The 13,486-nt window shown below is 42.4% G+C and overlaps 1 protein-coding gene across 1 annotated transcript in view; it reads right to left on the reverse strand.

The window, feature by feature from the left end:
- Positions 1 to 13,486, reverse strand: part of SPAG6 (sperm associated antigen 6) — a 151,380-nt gene that overhangs the window by 8,059 nt on the left and 129,835 nt on the right. The window lies entirely within an intron of this gene.

A 13,486-nucleotide genomic window follows, 5' to 3' on the forward strand; every position in this document is an offset into this window, starting at 1 on the left:
ACGCTCTGTGATCACCGAGTCTATGAGACTCGGCCGATCACAGATCCGAGTAAGTTGATCCTGGCCTCTTACCACCCGATCAGCGGTCAGCCAATGACGGCTGATCACATGATCTAAACAGAAGCTCGGTAATCAGTATTTTTTTCCCCTCACGCTGTCAGCGCGAGGGGAAAAAAAGCAGATGACCGGCTTCTGTAAGAGGGACATCGGTCTCTCATTTAGAAAGCCGCGGCTGTGCCTACCAATGTCACCTGCCAGTGCCCACTGTGTCACCTACCAGTGCCACCTACCAGTGCCCACAGTGCCACCTACTAGTACCCACAGTGCCACAACCAACAATGCCCACCAGTGCTGCCAATCAATGCCCATCACTGTCTAATAGTCAGTGCCACAGATCAGTGCTGCCTATCAGTGTCACCTACCAGTGCCTACCAATGTCCATCAGTGCCACCTATCAGTGCCCTTCAGTGCCACCCATCAGTGTCCATCAGTGCCAACCATCAGTGCCCATCAGTGCCACCTCTCAGTGCCACCTATCATTGCTGCCTCATCAGTACTTAGTGCCACCTATCAGTGCCCATTAGTGCCACTTTATCAGTGCCTATCACTGCCCATCAGTGTCTATTACTGCCCATCAGTGCAGCCTATCAGTGCCCATCAGTGCATATCCGTGAAGGAGAAAAATTACCTGTTTTCAAAATTTTATAACAAACTATGAAACAGTTTTTTTTTTTTTAATTTCGGTCCCTTTTTGTTTTACTTAGCAAAAAAAAAAAAACAACAGCTATTAAATACCACCAAAAGAAAGCTCTATCTGTGTGAAAAAAATGATAAAGATTTCATTACAGTACAGTGTTGCATGACCACGCAATTGTCATTCAAATGACAATGCTGAAAGCTGAAAATTGGTCTTGGCAGGAAGGGGGTTTAAGTGCCCAGTAAGAAAATGGTTAAAGGGGTTGTAAACCCTGGTGTTTTCCTATCCTATGCATTAAGGTGAAAAAAATTCTGTCACTGGGCAGCCCCCCCCCCCCCCCCATTTTACACACCCGAGCCCACTTATACCCACGCCTGAGATGTGCACACCCTCTCTGGCTGGGGTCTCGGCTCTTGATTGGATAGATTGATAGCAGCGCAGCCATTGGCTGTTAATCAAATCCAAAGACATGGGGGGCAGTGCCGAGTCTGGCTTTCTGTGTCTATGGATGCAAAAGCTGGACTCAAGAGCGCTCACGCACAGGTACCCCCAAGAAGAGCTCTTCTCCTGGGTGGTTTCCTGATGTGGGGAGGAGCTACTAGCGCTACCTGGGGACCCCAGAAGAGGAGGATCGGGGCCACTCTGTGCAAAACAAACTGCACAGTGGAGGTAAGTATGACATGTTTGTTATTTAAAAAAAAAAAAACACGAGGATTTAGTAACCCTTTAATGTGACCTATAAACTGTACAACTCAATTGAAAAACAAACTGAAATCTTTTTTTTGGGGGGGGGGGGGGGGGGTAAAAATAAAAAAATTTAATAATGTGGTTGTATAAGTGTGCACACCCTCTTATAACTGGGGATGTAGCTGCGTTCAGAATTAAGCAATCACATTCAAACTCATGTTAAATAGGAGTCAGTACAACCCTGTCATCATTTAAAGTGCCTCTGATTAACCCCAAATAAAGTTTAACTGTTCTAGTAGGTCTTTCCTGACATTTTCTTAGTTGCATCCTACAGCAAAAAGTCATGGTCAGCAGAGAGCTTCCAAAGCATCAGAAGGATCTCCATTGAAAGGGCATCATTTAGGAAAAGGATACAAAAGAATTTCCATGGCATTAGATATACCATGGAGCACAGTGAAGACAGTCATCATCAATGGGAGAAAACAGTCACATTACCAAGAACTGGACGTCCCTCCAAAATTGATGAAAAGATGAGAAGAAAACTGGTCAGAGAGGCTGCCAAGAGACCTACAGCAACATTAAAGGAGTTGCAGGAATATCTGGCAAGTACTACCTGTGTGGTACATGTGACAACAATCTCCCGTATTCTTCATATGTCTGGGCTATGGGGTAGAGTGGCAAGACTGAAGCCTTTCCTTACGGAGAAAAACATCCAAGCCCAGCTAAATTTTGCAAAAACACATCTGAAGTCTCCCAAAAGAATGTCGAAAAATGTGTTATGGTCTGATGAAACCAAGGTTGAGCTTTTTGGCCATAATTCCAAAAGATATGTTTGGCACAAAAACAAAACTGCACATCACCAAAAGAATACCACACCCATAATGAAGCATGGTGGTGGAAGAATCATGCTTTGGGGCTTTTTTTCTTCAGCTGGAACAGGGGCCTTAGTCAAGGTAGAGGGAATTATGAACAATTCCAAATACCAGTCAATATTGGCACAAAACCTTTGCTAGAAAGCTGAACATGAAGGGGAACTTCATCATTCAGCATGACAACGGCCCAAAGCATACATCCAAATCAACAAAGGAATGGCTTTACCAGAAGAAGATTAAAGTTTTAGAATGGCTCAGCCAGAGCCCAGACCTGAATCAGATTTAAAATCTGTGGGGTGATATGAAGAGGGCTGTGCACAGGAGATGCCGATAGACTCATACTCAAAAAGACTGAGTGCTGTAATAAAACCAAGAGGTGCTTCAACAAAGTATTACTTTAACCACTTGCCGACCGCCACACCCCGACGTACGTCCCTACTTTGGGGACAGATATCGTTGTTATGGTAGCAGTTAGCTGCCATAACCCCAGTATCCCTGTGTTCGGCCGGCGGTTGTCTACAAGATAAAAGTGGTCTCTGCAGCGAAATCGCCGCTAGATCACTTTTATCGTTGGCAGGAGAGGGACACCTCCGTCTTGCCGCGATCTGGTGCCCTCCGCCACTTACTGGAGTCATTGGCAGCGGCAGAGGCGATCGCGTTTGTCCCCTGGGCTGACATGGACATAAGTGAGCAGAAGATGGCCCCCACCATCTCCATGACACTTCAGTGTGGAAGCGACGTCAAAATGTCCCTTCCACCCATAGCTCTTAAAGGGCCAATTTATTTTTATTTTTTTCTGACAACATATTTTTTTTTTGCATTTTAGTGTAAACATGAGATCTGAGGTCTTTTTGACCCCATATCTCATATTTAAGAGGTCCTGTCATGCTTTTTTTCTATTACAATAGGAATAAAAGTGACACATTTTTTTTTCTTTAAAACTGTGTAAAAATAAAAAGTAAAAGGTAAAATAAATAATAAAATTTTTTTTTAATGCACCCCGTCCCGCCGAGCTCGCGTGCAGAAGCGAACGCATATGAAAACAGTACTCAAACCACACATGTGAGGTATCACCGCGATCGGTAGAGTAAGAGCAATAATTCTAGCCCTAGATATCCTCTGTAACTCAAAACATGCAACCGGTAGAATTTTTTAAATGTTGCCTATGGAGATTTTTAAGGGTAAAAGTTTGTCGCCATTCCACGAGTGGGTGCAATTTTGAAGCGTGACGTGTTGGGTATCAATTTACTCAGCGTAACATTATCTTTCACAAAATAAAAAAAATTGGACTAACTTTACTGTTGTCTTATTTTTTAATTCAAAAAAGCTGATTTTTTTTTAAAGTGCGTTTGTAAGACCGCTGAGCAAATATGGTGTGACAAAAAGTATTGCAACGTCCGCCATTTTATTCTCTGGGATGTTAGAAAAAAATTGATAATGTTTAGGGGTTCTAAGTAATTTTCTAGCAAAAAATAAATAAATGTTTTTAACATGTAAACACCATATCTAAAAAAGAGGCCCGGTCTTAAAGTGGTTAAGGGTGTGCACACTTATGCAACCATATTATTTTATTTTTACTTCCCTCCACCCAAAACATTTCAGTATGTATAGATCACATTAAAGGTGGAAAAAGTTCTGAAATTATTTATCTTTGTCTCATTTTTTTACATCACAGAAACCTACATTTTAACAGGGGTGTGTAGACTTTTTAAATCCACTGTATGTGTGTGTGTGTATGTGTAAAATATATATATATATATATATATATATATATATATATATATATATATATATATATATATATATATATATATATATGCATATAATGTTACATGGGAATTAATGCTAGTGACAGACTGCAGAATACACAGTTTATTGCCCACTGTTTCGCTTTGATCCCTCATAAAGCCCTATATTTATTGTTTTTTTTTTTTGTTTTTAATCTATAGTTTATATTTAATGTTTTTTTTTGTTTTTTAATCTATAGTTTATATTTAATGTTTTTTTTTGTTTTTTAATCTATAGTTTGAAAGGATATATGTATACATATAAATGTACACGTAGCACTACCCCCATTAGGACCACTTATTAGGATGGGTCCTCTGTTCTTTTCTTTAACCTTTTTCAAAAAACCTCAGCCCCTCTAAGGCCCCTTTCACACTGAGGCAGTTTTCAGGCGTTACAGCGCTAAAAATAGCGCCTGAAAAAACCGGCCCCTTTCACTCCAGTGTGAAAGCCGGAGGGCTTTCACACTGGAGCGGTGCGCTGGCAGGACGGTGAAAAAAGTCCTGCTAGCCGCATCTTTGAAGCAGTGAAGGAGCGGTGTATTCACCGCTCCTACCCATTGAAATCAATGGAGCAGCGCGGCTATACCACCGGCAAAGCGCCACTGTAGCGGCGCTTTGCGAGCGGTTTTAACCCTTTTTTGGCCACTAGCATACCGCCGCTAAAACGACGGTAAAGCGCCGCTAAAAATAGAGGTACTTTACAGCCAACGCCCGCACCGCCCCAGTGTGAAAGGGGCCTACAAACACACAATATCACAGGAAATCATTGAAAGTAATACTTAGTACCCAGTAGTAGCACTATATGAAAGAAGACAGGCACCAAACCAAGTAATAAATGTAAACGTAATGTATTATCACGTAATATGGATTAACAATGGGGATAACACAATTTAGCTTTAGATTTATGTATACATCCCCATCGCAATTTTAGGCTGCAGTTATGGCGGAACCCAATCACCATCTTCCTTAAGTCCAATAGCAGTCACTTTTTTTTACTTTGCAGGTAAATTTCATAATTAACATGCTTTACCACTATTAACTCTGCCCACTTAAAACTAATAAACCTACTATGTGATTACTTTGAAAATATAGTCTGTATATTGGGTTGAAACTAAGGGGAAAAATCCATTTTACTTCTGCTTTACATAATTATAGGATAATTACAGTATATTAAAGGATAAGAGCACTATGCAAGGCCGGAGACAAAGGGAGACAGGCTCCACAGAAGTCTTTGGGGCTGTAATGTGCGGATGTAGCCAGGACAGTGGAGATGCGGCACTGAATGTAAACAACCATCAGAGACCATCGGATTTTGGTAAGTACACATCTGAGGAGGGGGAGGGTGGGATCGGATAGGTCAGGGCAAAGTGGCAAAGTGCACTTTGTTTTAAAAAACACTTATCCTTTAAAGCAAGTATTGTAAAACTGTGACAGTCATGAAGACTTTAGGTCAATGATTTTAGTTTGTTTTCCTAGATTATAAAATGTATATGTTGGCAAAAGCCAAAAAGCACATTTAGTAAATATGCAATTTAAAATGTATGTAAAGGCATTTTGTTTATATACAGTGGGGAAAGGTTGGGCCCCCTGTCAGGTTTTTATTGCTGTCGGTGTCTCCCACTGGGGAGATTGACCCCTTTATTTTTAGTTATCACCAAAGCAAGATATCAGGAAAAATAATCAGTTTGGGAAATCTGTTCTTATGAATACTATCTACGATGGAAATATTTTTTATTATTATCTGAGATATTTTTTATTATTTCTTGCGGCGTCACCAGGACAGGAAGTGAAAAGAAAACTCACCAACGGGACAGCAAAAAAAAAAACCTGATAAAAGTTAGATGCCTACTTTATGTAACTTGGCTTTACATACACTTCAAAAGTCATTTGGACCTAAGAACCCTTTCACAGTTGTGCGACGTGTCCTGCAACTTGGGACTGCAAAGTCGCATGACAAGTCATACTCCATGATTTCCAATGAGTACCATTCATATCTGTGGAACTTGAAGTCAGACCGACTTCAAAGTCCCTGTACTACTTTGGTCTGACTTTGATGCGAGTTGAAGTCCACAGACCTCAAGTTTACACAGGCATTCCCTGAAATCCTGGCAAAATCGTGGCTGCGAAATTGCCCAACTTTCAAATTGGGGCAGTGTGAAAGGGGCCTCATACGTATTTCAGTTTTGTACAGCTTCCAGAAAATTCAGAGAGAAATCACGAACCAAGCAAATAAGTCAAATGAGAAGCATGCCAACACAGGGAAAGATTGCACTGTGTAGGGGAAGATGCCTGTAGCAACTGTAGCGCTACCCCCAGAGGAGCTGATGAATTGTTTTGCACACCTGGATATGACACACCTCGTTCACTTGGCACTTACTGACACACTTTGAGTAGCCTAAAAGAAGGATTAGCAAGTGTCCTTATATAATCAGTAAGTCAACAACCGTAACTCTAATGCCGTGTACACACGACTGGACTTTCCGGCAGAAAAGGTCCAGCGGTTTTCCCGACGGACTTTCGACGGAGTTACGACGGACTTACAAACGAATGTACTTGCCCACACACGAACAGACTAAAGTCTGTTCGAAAGTCCGTTTGTTTTGAACGTGATGACGTACGACGGGACTAGAAAAGGAAGTTCAATAGCCAGTAGCCAATAGCTGGCCTTGCGTCGTATTTGGTCCGTTGGACCAGCATACAGATGAACGGTTTTCCAGATAGGAATTGAGTCCGTCGGACAGATTTGAAACATGTTCTATTTCTAGGTCCATCTGACCTTTTTAAAGAAAAACGATTGGACTATCCCACACATGATCGGACTATCCGATGGAATGATTCCATCAGACCTAGTCTGCCGGAAAATCCGCTCGTGTGTAAGCGGCATTAGAGATATTGGGGCCCTTAAAGAAAGCACAGCAGACAACAGATTAACTTGTGCAATACTATTCTCCCACCAGACACAGGGCACTTTCCACTGGGACTCCAGGCATATGCTCTGGTTCAGTTCAAGTCCTCAGACAGGGATAGGAATTACTGTGATGTCTCTCTTTTGATCCTGCTGAGATAGTCCCTTATTTCCTTCCTTACAAGCAGCAGGAGTACTCACCAGTAGTATGATCTTACCAGGTGTTCAAATCACCTGGTAAGGTTCCTGGGCTCTTTGCTCTCTGAATTCTCCAACCGAATGTTGTAATCTATCGCAGGGATCTGTTCAGACAGCACCTGCAGCTCAGTTTTCCAAACACCTGCTTGCTTCAAGACTGTTCTCCCCTTTCCTCTATGTAGCTTGCAGACCCCCTTCTCCTTGCTCTGTTGCATCAGTCAATGACCGTCCTCCAGGCTCGATCAGACACAGCCAAGATGAGACACTCCACAGATGGGTGCCCCAAAATGGTCTCCCTAACCACATCAATACCAGGTACTTACCCCCCTTCCTGCCCAAGCCAATTTTCAGCTTTCAGCGCTGTCACTGTTTAAGTGAAAACTGAGCGGTCATGCTACACTATACCAAAACAAAATTTATATCATTTTGTTCCCACAAATAGAGCTTTCTGTTGGTGGTATTTGATCACCTCTGCGTTTTTTATTTTTTGCTAAACAAATAAAAAAAGACAGAAAATTTTGAAGAAAAAAAAAAAAAGTTTTACTTTTGTTTCTGTTATAAAATGTTGTAAATAAGTAAGTTTTCTCTTTCACTGATGGGCACTGATAAGGCGACACCGATGAGGTGGCACTTGTGGGCACTGATAGGCGACACTGATGGGCACTGAAAGGCTGCAGTGATGGATACTTATGGGTGGCACTGATAGGCGGCACTGTTGGGCATGGACAAGCACTGATGGGCATCACTGATGGTACTGACATTGGCAGGCATTGCTGATGGGCACTGATTGCCACCAGCCTGGGCACTGATTGGCATCTTCCTGGTGGTTCAGGGTGGCATACCTTTTTGGGTACCTTTGTGGGCATCCCTGGTGGTCTGGCAGCATCCCTGGTGGTCCTAGGCAGGAAATAATCAGCACAGACCCCCCATATCAGGAGAGCAGCCAATCGGACTCATCGCCCTCCATCAGAGACTCTTTACCGAGATCGTTGTAGTGGTGTGTCAGACTGACACGCTGCAACAACGATTGCTGTGATGTGTGCCCCCACGGGCGTGCGCCAGCAGTTATCCTGCTGGTTGTCATATGATGCCCAGTCAGGATAACAGAACCACCGCCCAGCCATCATTCTGCTATAGGTTGGGCGGGAAGTGGTTAAAGATTGTGTAAACCCACCATTTCATATTTCTGATATTATGTATCTGCTGTACTATGTACTTGTATGAAAAAGTATCCTGTTCACTTTGGATTGCTTCCTTTGTGTGAAATCCCTGGGGTTACTGTCAGTCCGCCTGCCATCCTACCAAAAAAACTGACCACACTAAGCAGATGAGCCCAGCATGGTCAGTTCTCTAGCTAGGCTGGAAAATCAGTCTGCTCTCCTACAATGATCAGACTTGTCATGACATGACCCCTGCCATAGTCATTCACTGGGAAGATCAATGTGCTACTTTTTCTTCCACCCCAGCTCTTATGCATCCGAGAACAGAGGATTTGTATTCACTTATGAAAAAGGGGGGAAAGGGTATTTCAATTTTTTTATATTTATACACAAATGTTTTGCCTTTCACTTCTATTTTAAATGGAATGGGTTGTTTCACAAGGTGATCATTTACAAATCACTTTAAAAATGGCTGCTGCACTTCTGCAGCAATAAATATTCAGTTTAACCCTGTCCACACTGCAGCAGGATAATACAACAGCAACAAAGAAAGATGTTCTTCAGCAGTTATCGGCTACAGTCCAGGTTACACAACTATGGACATCGAATATACAGTAATGAAGGCATATATATAATTTAGTTTGGGTTTTGGACCCGAATAGATGAGAATTTCAGCAGGATGCAATGCTAATTTCTCAATATGCTGTGTTGCGTGTTGTAAAACAATTTTCTCATCCAAATGAATAACAATGTAAAAAATGTGACAAGTCAGTATTCCTCCTGAGAACGGCCACCTACAAGCACATTGTGCTGCAGGAATGTCTCATCAGTCACTGTGAAATGGTAAATACCTGCTGGATTTGGAAAGCTAAGCTAAGAAAACAAGACTCTGCCTTGGGCAGTAGTCTTATTCTGAGGAAAGCAAAACAGCCAGCTTCACCAGCTTTTACCTTCTCTAGCCATAGCATCTGCATAGTCCAGTGAAGACTTAAACTATTGAGGAACTACAAGTTACAAAATGTCCAGCCTGGTGGGGAGGACTCTATGTACTCTCTAAGCCCTTGTACACACGGTCGGAGAATCTGTCGGAATGAGTCCTATCGGACCGTGTCGTCAGATAATCCGACTGTGTGTGGTATGCATCGGACTGATTCCGTCCGAATCTCCGTCCGACCCAATTTTCCAACATGTTGGAAATATTTCCCGTCCAACTGGGCCGGACGGACATACTCCGATCATGTGTAGAGAATTTTGATCGGACCAAGTGCCACGCATGCTCAGATCAAATTCCTACATCAAAGCTATTGGCTATTAGCCTGAATGTAGTCCCATCGTAATGAAATTACGTCATCACGTTCTGAAAGATCAGATTTTTCACCAACTTTGTCCGACCGTGTGTATGCAACAGTTTCGGACAAGATCCGACGGACAAAATCTGACGGGCAACATCCGACGGATTTGGTTGTGGAAATCTCCGACCGTGTGTACAGGGGCTAAGTCAGCCTTTCTCAACCTTTTCAACACAACAGGAACCCTTGATATAGTTCTCCAGTCTCGGGGGAACCGCTGCTAAAAATTAGGAATCTACAACTCGTGATACAATAGTGTGATGGTCAGTGGGAAGAATGGTCCTTACACTTGTGGTCATTGGGAAGAATTACCTCCTTACAGGTAGCTAAAAAGATCAATGGTGTCACTGGGAACTTATCTGAGAGGCAGAAATTGCTCAATGCTGAAGGAACCCCTAGCGAACTCTAGAGGAACCCTAGGGTTCCAAGGAACCCTGGTTGAGAATCACTGCTCTAAGGACTTGTTTATGTGAGCATGTGTTTGCTTTTCTTCCCAACACTTGTCATTATAAATGCAAAAGTAGAGTTGTCCATACACTGTAATGCCTCATACACACGATCGGACTTTCCGACAACAAAACCGTGGAATTTTGTTTGAAGTGCGTTGGCTCAAACTTGTCTTGCATACATACAGTCACAAAAATGTTGGCCAACATTTACCAATGCAGTGATGTACAAGACGTACGGCAAGCCAATAAAGAGGAAGTTCAATAGTCATGTGATATCTTCATTACGAATGCTAGTTTTACAAGACCGAGCGCTTCTGGCTTGTCCTTGATTCCGAGCATGTATGTTTGTACTTTGGACTTTTGTCCGACGAACTTGTGTACACACGATCGGAAAGTCCGACAACATACATTTGTTGGTGGAAAATTTGAGAACATGTTAGCCAACATTTTTTTTGGCGGAAAGTCCGATAACAGTTGTCCGATGGAGTATACACACGGTCGGACTTACCGACAACAAGCTCACATTCAAAATTTCCAGTCGGAAAATTCGATTGTGTGTACGCGGCGTTCAATTTCTTTTGTTCAGGCTGAACAAAATAAATCTGACACACTCGAACCATGCACGCTAAAGCCCCGTACACACTACTACCCGCTGGGTTGAATGAAAAAAAAACCCTGAGCCGCTGTACTAACAACCCAATGTTAGTACAGCAACATCCCCTGCTAAGCTATTGTGTTCTGACGGGGGGTACGCTCTCCCCCCCCCCCCCCCCCCCCCCGGCAAAACACTCCGATCAGCGCTCTGTGATCAGGAGACATACACACGGGCTGAATGTCAGACGGATTCTATTAAACCGGCCGATGATGGATGACATTTGGCTCATGTGTACTAGGCAGTAGGGAAGGACAAATTCCCTTGCTGAGCTGCTGTAATCTGATAGCCGCCGCCGATGCCTGTCAGAATGCCCAAATAGCAAAACAATACAGCAAAAAATAAACTGACGAGAATACAATTCCAATATACGTAAAAGTTTGGGCTCTACTTTAGATCCTCACCTCACCCAAGATGGAGGAATTCATTTTTCATAGGGCTGATCTTTATTTTAACATATCTCTAATCACATATGAAGAATATCCAAAAATATGAATCTGCAAAGTGCCAAAAAGTGTATTGCAATTTACCAAAACACACCAACGCACACACAAAATCACTTATTGAACAGTTTATAAAGTGTAAATCTGCTTACATCAAATACCTGATCTGTTGCAAAATGGATCAGATAGGTAAAGACAGTGATTTCGATGTGAATGTATTTATCAAATGCAGATTTTAATGGCTTGGATTTCTTGGACAGAAAATATGAATCAGAAAATGGCTTTTACTGTACTTTATACAACAGGGAAAAAGGTACATTTGGGCAGAAACCAAGCTTCGCCAGAGAACACAGAGCTGGAACATCATAAGGAGAATAATGCACTGCTTGACTTAATATTATGTTCCATCCAGAACTTCCAATTATATATCCGGCTCATCCCAAATCATTGTCAGACTGGGGACAAAGGGAGTTTTATTAAAGCAGTTAAACAAATATAAGAACGTAACAAGGTAACTTAAAATGACTAGATCTTGAAACAAAATACCTGTGTTAAAATGCACTGATGAAAGCAGTTCTTATCTGACTCGTAATCCACTTGCAGCTGTTAAACTCACATCAATTTTCTTTGTTTGTGCAGAGGAAAGCTGCAATGGTGGCTTGAAACAGCAGTACATGCACACCTAAGCTTCTGGGGCCTTTGTGGGTCGTGTACAGGGGTCTCCAAACTTTCTAAACAAAGGGCTGGTTTACTTCCTTCAGACTTTAGGGGGGCCGGAGTGGCCAGTGGAAGTAGAAAATCCCCCAGTGTCAGTGGGAGTAAAAAAAATAACATAGTGCCTATAGTCAGTAGAAGGAGGAATAGTGCCCCATCATTAGTATTAGTGGGAGGAATAGTGCCCCATCATTGGTATTAGTGGGAGGAACAGTGCCCCATCATTGGTATTAGTGGGAAGAATAGTGCCCAATGATTGGTATTAGTAGGAGGAATTGTGCACCATCATTGGTGTCAGTGGGATGAATAGTGTCCCATCATTGGTATTAGTGGGAAGAATAGTGTCCCGTCATTGGTGTCAGTGGAAAGAATAATGCCCCAACATTGGTATTAGTGGGAGGAATAGTGCCTAATGATTGGCATTAGTAGGAGGAATAGTGCACCATCATTGGTGTCAGTGAGATGACTAGTGCCCCATCATTTTTGTTAGTGGGAGGAATAGTGCCCCTTCATTGGTATTAGTGGAAGGAATAGACACACCTAGAAATAGAACACGTTTCAAATCTGTCCAACGGACTCAATTCCTACTATCGGGAAAACCGTTCGTCTGTATGCTGGACCAAATATGACGCAAGGGCAGCTATTGGCTACTGGCTATTGAACTTCCTTTTCTAGTCCCGTCGTATGTCATCACGTTCAAAACGAACAGACTTTAGTCAATTCGTTTGTGGGTAAGTCCATTTGTTTGTAACTCCGTCGAAAGTCCGTCGGGAAGACCGTCGGACCCTTTCTGACGGAAAGTCCAGTCGTGTGTACGCGGCATAATTCTTTTGGTAAGTATCAGTGAGAAGTTGAGTGCTGCAGTGCGTGGTGTTTGGTGCTCTATTTAAATGCTGGTTACCTCTGGCAGTGGTACACTGGAAACAAATCTCAGGATTCCAGTGCTGCAAAAGGTCAAAAGTCTTAACTTTCCCTACAAATCTTTATGTTTAACATTGAAACCTTCTCATTGATAGGAATAAACGATCTTGAAGCAATTGCATGTGAGCTGGATAAATAGCTGTATTTAGGTGTCATCCACACTATAAACCAGTGTGTCTTTTAAAAGGAGCAGTGATTTTAATGATGCAGTGAAACAATAAAAATGAAAAATTCCTTTAAATGTAGTGCCTGGGTCCTTAGTCTGCCTGTAAAGTGGCATATCTGTAGCATGTATAGAACATGCTGCAGCAAAAATGACATTTATATAGAAAAAAAAATGCGTAAAATCACATTTAAATTGACCCGCGGTTGCAATTGTCCGCCGGCTATAAAAAAAAAAAGAAACAAATGGCATTAGGACAACAAAAAACAATGTCCTCGGATGTAGATTCATTGTCAATCACGACGTCGACCTGAAAAAAGGATTGAAAACAAAACAAAACACTCTGTCAATTAAGGCTACCCACCTACAGCAGGCTCTGCCGTTTGATAGTTCTTATATAGGTAAGGGTGGCGGAGCCACCTGGTGATGTAATCCTAGTGGCCCCACCCCCTTGTGACATCACCAGCCAGTGCAAGCTGAGTCGGTGAT

The sequence above is a fragment of the Lithobates pipiens genome, unplaced genomic scaffold (genome assembly GCF_037356315.1).
Source record: "Lithobates pipiens isolate NorthernLeopardFrog02 unplaced genomic scaffold, aLitPip1_a1.2 Scaffold_19, whole genome shotgun sequence".
Classification (NCBI taxonomy): domain Eukaryota; kingdom Metazoa; phylum Chordata; class Amphibia; order Anura; family Ranidae; genus Lithobates; species Lithobates pipiens.